Below are 14,795 nucleotides of genomic sequence, written 5' to 3'. Positions count from 1 at the left end.
GTGCAGCCTCCACAGGCGGCAGTGCAGATGCTGACTCTGACATCCAGAAGATCTTATAGATGGCGAATATTATCCTGGAATTGTTATGCCACTCCTGCTCGACTTGTTCACGTGGTTCTGTAAGAGTCATTGGTTGATGAATCGCACCTGTCATTTCTTGCCGTAGCATATCACACACGTGCTCTAGTGGATTGTACTGGCCAGGGAAGTTGCTACATCTCTTTCAGACCACGTTGAATTACACTGCCAGTGTGTGGGCGACCATTATCCTGCTGGAACAACACCTTCCTTTTGCAACAACGGCGAAAGAACGGGTATAGCAACGTTCTGCACATACCGAGCTCAGGTTAGCGTCCCACCTGGAAACACCAAAGGTGAATGAGAGTTGTAGCTTCGTACGTGCAAACTACCATCACTTGCACTCAGGCGGAATCTAGTTTCAGCGCTGAAGACCATGGCGCGCCATTCGATCTTCCAAGTGATCCTTTGACGGATCCACTGGAGCCGTGTACGTCGATGGGTGGCGTGAGTGAAAGACGGGCTAGAAGCGTGCGTACCGGTGATCCCACTGCTAATAGCCGGTTAGCAACAATTCGTGTTGACACGTCTGACCTCACAAGCCCTCTAATCTGTGCTGTGGAAGCTGTACAATCTGTGACTGCTGCCTTTAAAATACGACGATCCACAGTACGACGATCAAGGCAGGCGCGTTCCGCGTGGACGTCCAGAACCTCGTCAGTGGGTACGAGAATGTTTAAGTGATCACTGATATCAGCATTGATGCACAACTGACGCAGCTCGTCCAACTTCTGTCGCAATCCTCTGAAAGAAACATCCGCCACTTAGAAGGCCACACAATACGACCCCTTTCAGTCTCACTCAGTTGGCTGTAGGAAGCACTAGTACGTCTTCGTGGCAAGGTTACCTTTTCAAACGTTTGTACCACACTTGAATCTTCAACTGTGAGCATTCCTTTGTAAAGGATAAACACATATTGCGCTCTGGTATCTATACCACTACAATACCGTTATCAGTACATCTGATATCCCTCAAGTGGCATATGCCATCATCGGTCAAAATCAACGTCGTCTTTTCAAGTGTAAAAAAGCAGTTTACTTGTTTTAGATTACGTGACTGTATCCCATTCCGGATATTGCGTCTTCGACTTCTTCCACTCCGCCGTGTACCATAGCAGTCTATGCCCGCACACACTTTGTGTGCTATTTTGCCCTTTATATTCGTATACGTTTAATCTTTGAAAACAGTATAAGGTTTATTGGCAGTCATCTTCTTTGTACGTATTTCAGTATGTTTCTAACAGTTTATCAGTTTGTACATATTTCGCATACTTAACTTATACCTGCATAACCTGTGTAGCACAATATGCTTAGGTCTGCCAAAAATTGGATTTCTGATTTTAGACTCTTATCTTTAGTCTAAAACAGCACGTCATTAAACAATATCCTTAGCTTTGTACGAATTTCAGATTCAAGCATGACAATTTTTTTCCGCATAATAGATAATTTTAAACTGTTACATATATTCGGAAATAACAGCCGTTCTCCAGCTATAAGCTCTTCCTGTTGCTGAGTGAACGGTCTATTCAGTCTTAAGTTGCCTTATGGCGACCTAGAAAGACGCAAACTGTTTTGCAACAAAATGTGAAATGAATATTATTGTCTGATGTTAGTAATGGGAGTTTCAGTTTTTAATATGCCCATGTTCCAACAGGAATCAACGGGATAATCACTAAATGTTAGTATTTGATTTTTCTTGATTCCAGGAAGACAAAATTCTAATGTGAAGTACGTGGGACAAAAAATCCATTTGCATTCTGTTTTTACGTATGTTACTGTTAATCAGGAAATCTCTAGCAGCGCATCTTTTATTCCTCAGAAATTAGATGGGAAGTTATTCCGTTGATATGCAAAACTGAAGAGATAAAAGTAACACGCAATGTTATTTAAGTTTTCGCTGGCAGTTTATGCCCTTTAAAGTGTTTTAATTACGTTCGTAAACCTGTCTTTAATTACGTTCTGCTTCTGTTCTCCTCCCATGGCTGGCGTAAAGTTTATTGTGGCCCGTTAATTGTCCGTTCTATTTATCATCGTATCTCCCATCTCACAGTAATAACCCTCTGATACAGGAAAGAGGTAGCCATAATTAAAGCCTTATTGATCTCCTTTGTCTTTTCGAAAAGGCATGTTTGACCATGCACGTTTAAAAACGTTAGAATAGCCATTATAAAATAGTGATTTTTTTTTCAAGTTCGAAACTTTTTCTGTCACAAACATAAACATTTTTCAGAGTAAAATTAGGATAAGAGCCTCACAATAAAATCATGCGATATAGTATAAGAATTCGAAAAACTATCGATTTTACATCAGTCCACTTGTTCTGTAGAGTCGGCAATCTTGTGATTGGCTTGATGAAGCCCACCATGAATTCCTTTGTTAGGCGAACATCTTTATCTCAGATTAGCACTTGCATCCTACGTCTTTCCCTACGGTTTTTACCCTCTATGGCACCCTCTAGTGACATGGAAATTATTCCCTGCTGTCTTGACAAACGTTCTATGATACCTCCCCTATCAAATTTCAAATCACCTGTTGTTTCCTTTTTGGCTTACGATTTTCTATCCTCGGTTTTCCCATGAGATAGATTAAAAAAGAAGATAATAATAAAATTTTATGCCACATGCATTTTACTGTATCTCAAATAGGAAGGAGCTCTTTTAACTTCCTGAGTAGGTTCATATCCCATAAACAAATGACCCATTCTTCTCTTGTTGGATTACGATTAAAATGTATTCACATTAAATGACAATTCACATAATTTCTATTCCCGAAATAGAGAAAATTCAGTTTTATTTCCAAATAACTGACACTTAATTAAAGATAGGAAAGTCAGGCTGAAGGTTTGGGACATTCACCTGAAACGACAATGTACCTGCATATCTCCTTAACCATTACTGAACAATGAACACACGTTTTGATGCTTATGGCTGACTTAATTTCTAAGAACCGGTATTTACCAAATATAGCCGGGCATTTCGCTACTGCCCTAACGCTTATAGTGGTTTAACTCTCTCTCTCTCTCTCTCTCTCTCTCTCTCTCTCTCTCTCTCTCTCTCTCTCTCACACACACACACGCACACACACATGGTCCTAGACATAAATTAAAAACTGTTCAACTGCATGGTTCGACCAAGGGTTTCGGAAGGTTTCTCTTGGTTACAGTGAACGCAAGAAACTGGTTTCCCTAAACGTTTGATTGTGTGATGATTTAATGATATAAAGAATAGGATATAAAAGATTAGAACTACGATACTTCCACTGAAGTTTCTGGTTTGAGGAAAGATGCATGAGAGCAGTAACATCAGGAATTGCTAACACCAAAGAAACATTTGATAACAGTAGAATTATGTTAATAGCTTTGTAAACACCCATCAAACTACCGATCGTAGGAGGAGGAAGAGATTAGTGCTTAACGTCCCGTGGACAACGAGGTCGTTAGAGACGGAACAAACTCGGATTAGGAAAGGATTTAGATAGAAAGCGGCCGTGCCCTTTCGAAGGAACCGTCCCGGCATTCGCCTTAAGTGTGTTTTGGGAGTCGTGGAAAACCTAAATGACAGTTACCAGACGCAGGTTCGAGCCGACATTTCCCCCGAATGCGAGTCCAATGTGCTAAACACTGCGCCGCTGCGATATCCCGCTCGGTACTTCAGACCATGATAAAAAGATAAAGCGACTTTATTAGAAGCTTCTGTAATGTGGTGCGGTCTGGGAGCAGTACTGAAGTCATGGACCGATTATTTTATGAATGCCATAAATGAAGTGCGACGTACTACCAAATCAGGAAGATGTCACTGTAGAGGTATCATATATGAGACGATAGTGCGACCCACCAATCTTAAGTTTAGGAATATTCGAATAATCAGTTGCTGTTCTGGTATCCGCAGGACCAGGAACGATCCTTCGTCACCTTCTCTTGTGCTTTCCTCTATAGTTCCGTCGTAGTTGACATTTCACCTCTGCAACTGACCAATTTTTTGTATCATCTTATTCCTACCTCTCTTAACCGTCCCTTCAATTTCTTCGTGGGGTATGCACTGACATCTCAGGGTGTCCCTTGCCAATTTTTGTTTCTTTTGCTTACGGTGTCCAGAAGATATCTGCTCTCTCCAACTACAATCAACACCTCCTCATTGCCCCCCTGCCTTCCAAACTCATACCTTCTAGTTTCCTTCATGGCCACATTTCCATTTTCTCCAGCCTTCTCTCCTCGCCTTTTCACAACGTCATTGTCTCTGCCCAGTGTAAAAGTACACTCCGTGTGTATCATTTGGACAGTCTTTTTCTCAGTTTTTAGTTCAGTGGCCTGCGCAGAAACTTCCTCTTTTAGTTGACTGCTTTCTTTGCTATCGCTGTTCCCTTATTTCTGTATCATATTGTAGATCCTCTGTTATTATATTTACCAAGTACTCGAATTTTGCACACCTGTTCTGGTTATTGTTCATCTATCGATATTCCGGGCTTTTTTTTTGTTCCAGTATCAATCTTTTGGCCTTTCCCTAGTTATTGTCATTCTGATTTCTTCACTTTTTTGTTTAGATCCTTCACCATTTCTTTAAGCAACTTTCCGGATTCCACTGCCGATACCACCACCACCACCACCACCACCACCACCACCACCACCACCACCGCCGCCACCGCCACCAAAACCAACCTTGCCGTCAGGAAACCGTATATACTTTAACCTTCTGCTTCCTACAACCAATCCTCCATCTATGCACTCTCCTAGTCAAAGAGCTTCGTTATTTTGAGGAGCTCTATATTGGTAGGTATCCCCAAATAAAAGAGATTTCTACCTAATTCAAATGATTTATTTAAATACAGGGTTGCTAAGATGAGCAGGAGCACCTATACTTACATAATATTGATTGTCATTCTTCGCAGTATCAGTCATTCATCAAATGAAACGGATTTTGACGGGTCAGTCAGAATTATCAATCTTGTCGCCGCTCACGGTATGTGAAATGTAAGAAACCATGTTAAAATTTACAAATTAAGCCCAGGTGAAATAGATGACCACACATTTTGACGTGCAGCTGAAAATCGCTGTAGTCTCTGTATGACTACACCTTGGCGATCGATTCTTTGTGGATCTATAACTCGTCTCACGGACCACTACATACCTTGGAAATGTATATGACAAGGAGTCTGCTCTAATTACTAAACAAAAGATATTGCAAAGGAAAGTGGGAATTATACCAACCAGAGATCCCATTGACAAGCGTGGGCCTTTATTACAATGGAACTTTGTTAAAACATAGACAACAGTGGTTACATCGTAGCCAAGTATTGATTCCACATGGTACAGAAAACATTAACACAGCTCAATAATCCAATCAACAGCAAAGACCTGTCGGGAGGGTTTAGGATATATCGTTTGTGAATTGTTTTGGTATGAATAATTCTGAACTGCACACAAACGGGAATACAGCGGGAAACTACTGTTTGCTAACCCATTACAAGAAAATTGCATTGATTATGGGGCATCGCGAAGGATGGAAAACCTAGTCTTTCACGTCAGTTAAACTACAATTAATTTGATAAAACGTGACGGATGGAGACAAACCTACAGATAGGGGTTCGCTATGCTACGAACATCCAGCAACATACGACTAGAGGAAGAAAATAAGAAAAAGCCAAGAGGTTACATCCAACTCGCAAACATACAGTAATTTCTATAAAATTAATTACATGAAATTACTACTATCGACACAGGCGTTCGTCTTACTTGGTTTGTTTAGGTCCCTCTAATAGAAAGGATTCCTAATCTTGTCTCACAGATTCAACTGATTACGATGGTCGATACCACACAAAGGAAAAGTTCGACCTCACGGACATATAATGGTAAAAAACTCGATAAGCTGATGGGAATGTATGCTGAAAGTTCGCTGCGGTAGTTTAAATATGAAAGTTAGGGTACTAGGAAGCAGCAGAGGCGCCTAAGAGTGATGATTCAGAAAATCTCTTATACCCGAGCAAACTCATGCATGCTACATTCTGGGACAAATTAGCACTCCGTGAACCTACATGTATCAGCTTATTAGGCGCGAGAGAAATAACGATCTTAAGCCAAACGACTAGCTGATGGAAGGTAGGAGACGAGGTACTGGCTGAATTAAAGCTGTGAGCAGGGGGCGTGAGTCGTGCTTGGGTAGCTCAGTCGGTAGAGCACTTGCCAGCGAAAGGCAAAGGTCCCGAGTTCGAGTGTCGGCCCGGCACACAGTTTTAATCTGCCAGGAAGTTTCAACAGAGATATTGACGAAACGATGGCTCCAGCTAGAGTGCCTCGAAAAACAAGCCAACGGATGACGATTGGAGACAGGGTCTGTCTTTTTTTACGTAGGTGGGTAGGTGGGGGGGGGGGGGGGCGAAGGACTGCATTATTTGTGCCTAGCCGATAGAGTGGAGACCGAAATGGCTGGAAAGCTCTGAGTTTTCGGCATGCTATGTTACGTGATATCTATGGAAAAAATCAGTGGGCCGCGCGGAGTGGCCTCACGGTTTGAGGCGTCATGTCACGGACTGGGTGGCCTCTCCCGCCGGAGGTTCGAGTCCTCCCTCGGGCGTGGCTGTGTGTGTTGTTCTTAGCCTAAGTTATTTTAAGTTAGTTTAAGTAGCGTGTAAGTCTAGGGACCCATGGCCTCAGCAGTTTGGTCCGTTAGGAATTCACAACATCTGAACATTTGAAATCAGTGATATTGATATTGCTCTTCTCTGAGAGAAGGAGAAATCTCTCACTTTGCCCAGTACGTTTGAAATTACCCACCCTTACGTCCTTCGTTCGACCTCCAGCAGGAAACTAAAATCAGCGAGAATGGAAGACGTGAATGGGACTGCGGGTAAGTGGCGGCGCCAGGTGGGAACGGGGGTCGGCCGAGGAGCATGCCGAGGTAGTCCATTTATGCTTAACACTGTGTGTGCGTGGCACAGTGGGTAAAGCAACTGCCTAGTCTGCAAAAGATCCGTTTTTGAGTCCCGGTCTGGTACACATTCTCACTCGTCGCCGCTGACTCCGTAAAACGTCCATATGCAACTGATATCATCACGTTCTTCTCGCTCGTTCCATAGGTGTCAAGTAACATCGCATGTACAAAGAGCATTCCAGAAATTCAAAATTGTTGAGGCTTTCGTGGCCACTTGTTGACAAACTGCCTATTGGCTTCTGTCTCGGGTTCTTCGGCCGACGTTCATCTAATGATTTTTCTGACGTTTCGCCAGCACGAGTGGCTGGCATTGTCAAAGCTTCACCCTCCATTGCCGGTGGTGAACTGGAGCCGAGCTCGCGGGCGCAGGCTATATGTACCTGGCGCGCCAACGTCCGAGGGCTTCTCCGCGGTCATTTCCGGTGCGGTTCTCCTCTTGCTACCTGCTACGGTCGTTCGCTGCAGTACGGGAAGCCAGGATCCGTTGACCTTAAGGCTCTCCTCTTTCTTGTTCAAACTGTTCGCGTGTTTTTGTATTTCTACAGCTTCTCTGAACAAGCGCGTGTGATAGTGCTTCTCTACAGCCAGAACTTCCGTGTCGGCGAATTTTATTACATGGTCGGTCTCATTCAGTGCGTGCTCTGCCACGGCCGATTTCTCCACCTGCCCCAACCTGCAATGTCGCTTATGCTCTTTGATCCTGGTGTTAATGGATCGTCCAGTCATTCCGACATAAACTTTTCCGCATGTGCATGGTATGCGGTATATTCCCGACATTGCAAGTGGGTCTCTTTTCTCCTTCGCCGATCTAAGACACTCTTTGGAGAAATCGGCCGTGGCAGAGCACGCACTGAATGAGACCGACCATGTAATAAAATTCGCCGACACGGAAGTTCTGGCTGTAGAGAAGCACTATCACACGCGCTTGTTCAGAGAAGCTGTAGAAATACAAAAACACGCGAACAGTTTGAACAAGAAAGAGGAGAGCCTTAAGGTCAACGGATCCCGGCTTCCCGTACTGCAGCGAACGACCGTCGCAGGTAGCAAGAGGAGAACCGCACCGGAAATGACCGCGGAGAAGCCCTCGGACGTTGGCGCGCCAGGTACATATAGCCTGCGCCCGCGAGCTCGGCTCCAGTTCACCACCGGCAATGGAGGGTGAAGCTTTGACAATGCCAGCCACTCGTGCTGGCGAAACGTCAGAAAAATCATTAGATGAACGTCGGCCGAAGAACCCGAGACAGAAGCCATTCCAGAAATTGTTCTGCCCTAAACAAGGTTTATAAAATAAGTGTTCAGGGATTGAGATATTCAAATAAATTAATTAATTAGTCATTACCAGCATAGGAGAGATACAAAGCTGTTACCATGTTTGCATGTGTGCTACTGGAATGTCATTCTTCATACATGCTTCAATGATAGGATCACCATTTCACAAGATAATGGATTGTTATCAGCTGTCCAAAGATGTGATCAGTATTCCCCTTATCTTAAACCAACTAACCATTTTAAGTGATGTTATCAGTCCATGCTATCTGCACTAATGGTTGTGGATTCATCGTCCATCGAGGCGTATCAATTACGTGAATGAGTGACATCTGATAGTCTTATAACGAAGATGGTTAGTCACAGCCGTGATTGCCCTGACTACAAGGTTTACTGCAAAGGAGAAGGAGCTGTGATACGTTAATCGTTTTAATGATGGCGATTGTTGTCAGTCTCTTCAGTAAGTAGTTGCTATTATGACCCATGCACTTGTCCCATTAATGTTCAGCCGGACGTGCGAGAGGTGGTCGCACAATAGGCAGGGCCCGAGGTGGATTGTGGGTAATTTGGGGCCACGCGCTGCTGCCAGCAGAAGACGGCCGCTCCTTGCATTTAGATAGCAACGTTGCGGACGCCTTAAGCAGCGCATATAAATGCAAGGGGCCGGCGAGGCGTCTGGAGCGGCCTGCTCTGCTCTGGCGCTGATGAGATTTTATCGCCCCCGCGGCAATGCGTCGCCTCCTGAAGACCACCGTCCCTCTCCGGCCGTTATGAAATATTTAGCGCCCACTCCAGCCGACCGGCTGCTCTTTTCTCCAGGTGACTGACGCCGAGGGGAGGCCTAGTCCGAGGGAGTGAGCTCTTCGACTGAGAGTGCTGCAACATCTTAAGTCTCCGTACGCTGCCTTATCTACAAATGAACTACACAAACGTTTTGTCGGATAGGGTTCAGCAGCACTACCAGATTCCTCGCTTACTATGTTGTTTCCTGCTGGAATACCTCGCCGTAGGATTAAGCTGAAGGCAAAAATATAAATCATCCCATTCTATGGCCATGGCGTGACAACAGTGAAATACTTTCAATAAGTTGCAAAAATGGCATAAAATTTATTGACGCGTTTCGCCTTTTTGAGGTATCTTCAGAAATTGTATAGGAAATGCAGATAATGAATTAGTCATAGATAGCTGAAATATTAGTATGTTCCTTCAACGAAAGCATGCAGGTAGGACCACTCTTCAAATCTTGTCCCCCCCCCTCCCCCCCCTGCGGGTTCGGGGATTAGAATAGGCCCGCGGTATTCCTGCCTGTCGTAAGAGGCGACTAAAAGGAGTCTCAAATGTTTCGGCCTTATGTGATGGTCCCCTCTCGGGTTTGACCTCCATCTTTCTAAATTATTCCGAAGAGCGAGCCAATTGGGGAAGGGCGCCTTACATGGTGCACTGTATCCGTCGTGCATTGAGACCTTTAGCCGGCTTTTTCGTCGTTGCAATAGTGTCCCGCTCGTTTTCCATCTCTTGGGCGAGGATACGTCCCTGGGTGCGATTACCACGCTGCACTCTGGAGTGTTGCTTTTAACTGCGACGACGACCTTGGACATTTTTGCACCTAAGATCCAGCACGGTAGCCAGTCCGTTGTGGTGGGGCCGCCATGTACCCTGTTGGTTGTAGGCCCCTGACAACACAGGGATCGCTCTACTGATGCCTGCGCCGTTAACTCCCCACGTATGCCAAGAAGTAGATGCCCATCTCCCTGGGGCATCAGGACTCCCGGCAATGGCCATCCTGCCAGGTGGCTATTGTTGCGGCTGGGTGGCGCCCGTGGGGAGGGCCCTTGGTCGGAGTAGGTTTGTATCAGGGCGGATGACCCGCAATGAAGCGTGGTACATCATCTCTCGCTGGCGGCCAGCCACCAGCAGTCTCTAAGCGTTCGAGGGCTCATTTTAAAGCTAACGTTTATGACCCCAAATCGTTCCCATCCCTGGCCACACCATGGGAGGAACGAAAGGCAATGAATGACAGTGACGTGTATTCGCCCAGGTATCTCGTCTGTACCAGAGCTGATGGTGACTCGTTTTATCCGTGAAGCCTCAGTTCTTTGTAGAGCATTTAGAGGACAAGTTTGGGGAGGTGGAGGGCTTGTCCAAAATGCGCTCTGGGTCAGTTTTGATAAAAACGGCATCCTCTGCCCAGTCACGCAGGTTACTTGCTTGTGACAAGTTGGGGGATGTTAACGTTACCATCACCCCACATAAGAGTTTAAATATGGTCCAGGGTATTATTTTCCATCGGGACCTACTTTTGCAGACCGATGACGAGCTGCGCGCCAATTTAGAGCGCCGAGGTGTATATTTCGTCCGGCGCGTTCATCGGGGTCCGAGGGACAATCAGGTAGCTACCGGTGCCTTCATCTTGGCCTTCGAAGGTGATACATTACCAGAGAAGGTCAAGGTGATGGTCTACCGATGTGACTTCAAACCCTATATCCCTCCCCCGATGCGGTGCTTTAAGTGCTGGAAGTTCGATCACATGTCCTCTCGCTGTACTTCTAGCCTCACATGTCGAGATTGTGGACGCCCATCTAATCCCGATACCCCATGTACTCCGCCTCCCGTCTGTGTCAACTGTGGAGAGCCTCATTCCCCTTGCTCGCCGGACTGCAGTATCTTACAGAAAGAACGCAAAATCGTGGAATATAAGACCCTGGACCGACTGACCTACACTGAGGCTAAGCGGAAATTTGAACGGCTACATCCCGTGCGCATGATGTCATCTTATGCCTCCACTGTCACTCCTGCTCCAGCTCCTTCAGCTGCAAGACATACAGTCAGCTCTCAGAGTCAGAGGACCTCACCTGCCCCCTTGACGATGGGGGCCCCTTCTCTCGCTGTTGCTCCCACACCATCTACCTCGGGAGCAGCACCCACTAAACCACTGGGGACACCAGTCCCCACTTCTAAGCCGGAGAAGCGTAAGTCTTCTTCGGCTTCTCTCACTCGGAAGGGATCCCTTGGGTCACTCCCTTCCCAGGTTCCTACCAGCGGCACAGCAGACACCAACCAATGGCTGAAGAAGCCATAGGTCGCTGGTCGACGGGCTTCGCGATCCTCTTCGGTCCCGGAGACTGACTCCAATAAGCCCTCTCAACAACGGCAACCAAAGGAACAGCGAGAGAAAACGACTTTGAAGACCCGTAAGACCAAGACACCTGCAGTGGCACCTACTCCACCGCTACCTAAAAGCTCTGCGTCTGAGGACGAAGTGGAGATCCTTGCGTCCGCTGAGGACCTCGATCCCGCCGGTCCCTCAGACGCAATGGATAGCACTTGCACGGGTGCTCCATCGGAGGCAGCAGGTGACCCAGCGGCGTAATCTGCCTTCCCAGTCCCGTCACGCCTTTCTCCGCCATGGACAATACCATCCTCCAGTGGAACTGCAGCGGTTTCTTTCCCATCTAGCTGAGCTCCGACAACTTATCAGCCTTCACCCTTTCTTCTGCATTGCTCTTCAGGAAACTTGGTTTCCAGCAAAGCGAACCCCCGCCCTCGGTGGCTATCGGGGTTATTGTAAGAACCGGGCAGCATATGAAAGGGTGTCTGGTGGCGTCTGCCTCTATGTCCTTCACACTCTGCACAGCGAGTCTGTCCCTCTCCAAACAACTCTAGAGGCTGTCGCTGTTCGGGTGTGGACGCCACAGGCTGTTACCGTCTGCAGTCTTTACCTTCCACCGTATGGTGACGTCTCGCAGCATGTCCTGGCTGCGCTGAGAGCCCAATTGCCGCCACCTTTCTTGCTATTGGGCGACTTCAACGCCCACAACCCTCTGTGGGGTGGTTCAGTGGCAACAGGTCGAGGCGCCACCGTTGAGCATTTATCGTCGCAGCTCGATCTCTCGATTTTAAATGATGGTGCCTTCACACACTTCAGTGTGGCGCATGGCACATACTCCGCCATTGACCTTTCAATCTGTAGCCCTAGCCTCTTACCGTCTGTCCAATGGAGTGTGCATGACGACCAGTGTGGTAGTGACCACTTTCCGATTTTTCTGTCACTACCACAGCGTCACTCTTGTGGGCGCCCTAGCAGATGGGCTATGAATAAGGCTGACTGGGACTTATTCTCCTCCACTGCCGCTATTGAGCCTCTCTCTAATGACATTGATGCGGTGGTTCAATCGGTCACCACCGGCATCGTTACTGTCGCCGAATCTGCCATTCCCCGTTCCTCTGGGTCCCCTCGTCGGCGGACTGTGCCTTGGTGGTCTCCTGAGATCGCTGCAGCGATTAAAGATCGCCGGCGTGCGCTACAGCGTCACAAGCGACATCCCTGCATTGAACACCTCATCACCTAAAAAACGACTGCGTGCGCGGGCCCGCCGCCTTATCCGCCAAAGCAAGCAGGAGTGCTGGGAGCGGTATGTGTCCACCATTGGCCTCCATGTCTCTCCATCGCAGGTCTGGGCCAAGATCCGACGCCTCTATGGCTATCGGACCCCTGTCAGCGTCCCTGCGCTCTCACTGAATGGAGCAGTTTGTACAGACTCCGGCGAAATTGCCAACAGCTTGGCAGAGCATTTTGCTCTTAGTTCCGCTTCTTCCAATTACCAACTGGCCATCCGCTCCATTAAAGAGCGGATGGAACGTCGGAGCCTTTCGTTTCGCACCCACCACCCAGAATCTTACAATGCTCCATTCAGTGAGTGGGAATTTCGCAGTGCCCTAGCCGCTTGCCCTGATACCGCTCCTGGGCCAGATGGCATCCACTGTCAGATGCTGAGACACCTTTCAGTGGACTGCCAGCGGTGCCTCCTCGATCTTTACAACCGTCTTTGGGTCGAGGGGGAGTTTCCGTCGCAATGACGGGAAAGCATTGTCATCCCCGTTTTGAAACCTGGAAAGAGCCCTCTGGAGGTGGACAGCTACCGTCCCATTAGCCTCACCAACGTTCTTTGCAAGTTGCTTGAACGGATGGTGAGCCGGTGCTTGAATTGGGTACTGGAGTCTCGGGGCCTTCTGGCTCCGTCTCAGGGTGGGTTCCGTAAAGGCCGCTCCGCCACCGACAATCTGGTGAGACTGGAGTCGGCCATCCGTACTGCCTTTGTCCGCCGTCAGCACCTGGTCGCTGTCTTTTTCGACATGCGGAAGGCGTACGATACGACATGGCGTCATCACATCCTTTCTACGCTTCATGGATGGGGTCTTCGGGGTCCTCTGCCGCTTTTTATCCGCAATTTTCTGTCGTATCGTACCTTCCGCGTGCAAGTCGCGGCCTCATATAGTTCCTCCCACGTCCAGGAGAACGGTGTGCCACAGGTTTCTGTTTTAAGTGTCTGCCTGTTTTTAATAGCCATTAACGGGCTCGCTGCGGCCGTGGGCAATTCTGTCTCCGCTACCCTGTATGCTGACGACTTCTGCCTTTACTATAGCTCTATTGGCATTGCAGCTGCTGAACGTCAGCTACAGGGCGCAATCCGCAAGGCGCAGTCTTGGGCTGTAGCGCGTGGTTTTCAGTTTCCGGCTGCCAAGACACGCGTTATGCATTTCTGCCGGCGCCGAACGGTCCATACTGCACCACGGCTTTATCTTGACGGCGAACTTCTTGCTGTGGTGGAGACCCACAGGTTTTTGGGTGTACTTTTTGATGCCCGGTTGACTTGGCTGCCTCATATTCGGCAGCTTAAACAGGCGTGTTGGCGGCATCTCAATGCTCTGCGATGCTTGAGCCACACCTGCTGGGGCGCCGACCGATCTACCTTGTTACGGCTCTACCAGGCGTTAATCCAGTCCCGTCTGGATTATGGGAGCCTGGCTTATGGCTCCGCTTCCCCATCTGCGTTGCGGGTACTGGACCCAATACTACACAGCGGGATACGACTTGCCACTGGTGCCTTCCGCACCAGCCCTGTGGACAGCGTACTAGTGGAGGCAGGTGTCCCTCCCCTGCGGTTACGGCGCCAACGTTTGCTGGCCGCTTATGCTGCCCATGTTTTTAGCTTGCCCGGGCATCCAAACTATCGTCTCCTGTTCCCGCAATCGGTCGTCCATCTGCCAGAACGTCGGCCCCGGTCTGGTTGTACGATCGCGGTCCGCCTCAAAGAGCTTCTCTTCGGGCTTAGGGGTTTCACTGTTCCACTTCCTTTCCGGGCCACTTTGCGTACTCCCCCATGGTGTGTTCCTCGCCCTTGCCTTCGGCTGACTTGGCACTGGGCCCGAAGGACTCCGTCCCTCCAGAGGCCTTCCGCCGCTGCTTTTATTCCATCCTGGCCACGTATCAGGGCTCTGGCATTGTTTATACTGACGGTTCGATGGTTGCTGGCCGTGTCGGGTATGCGCTAACTCTAGGGGACCATTCCGAAAAACGTTCCTTGCAGGATGGCTGCAGCGTTTACACTGCTGAGCTGGTTGCCATCTTTCGTGCCCTAGAGTATATCCGCTCCTGCTCAGGTGAGTCCTTCGTTATATGTAGCGATTCCCTGAGCGGTTTACGAGCTTTCGACCAGTGTTTCCCTCGTTCTCGTCTGGTGATGGCTAT

This window comes from Schistocerca nitens, chromosome 8 (genome assembly GCF_023898315.1).
Source record: "Schistocerca nitens isolate TAMUIC-IGC-003100 chromosome 8, iqSchNite1.1, whole genome shotgun sequence".
Lineage (NCBI taxonomy): Eukaryota > Metazoa > Arthropoda > Insecta > Orthoptera > Acrididae > Schistocerca > Schistocerca nitens.
The sequence above is the reverse complement of the archived record's forward strand: the minus strand, read 5'-3'. Positions refer to the sequence as shown.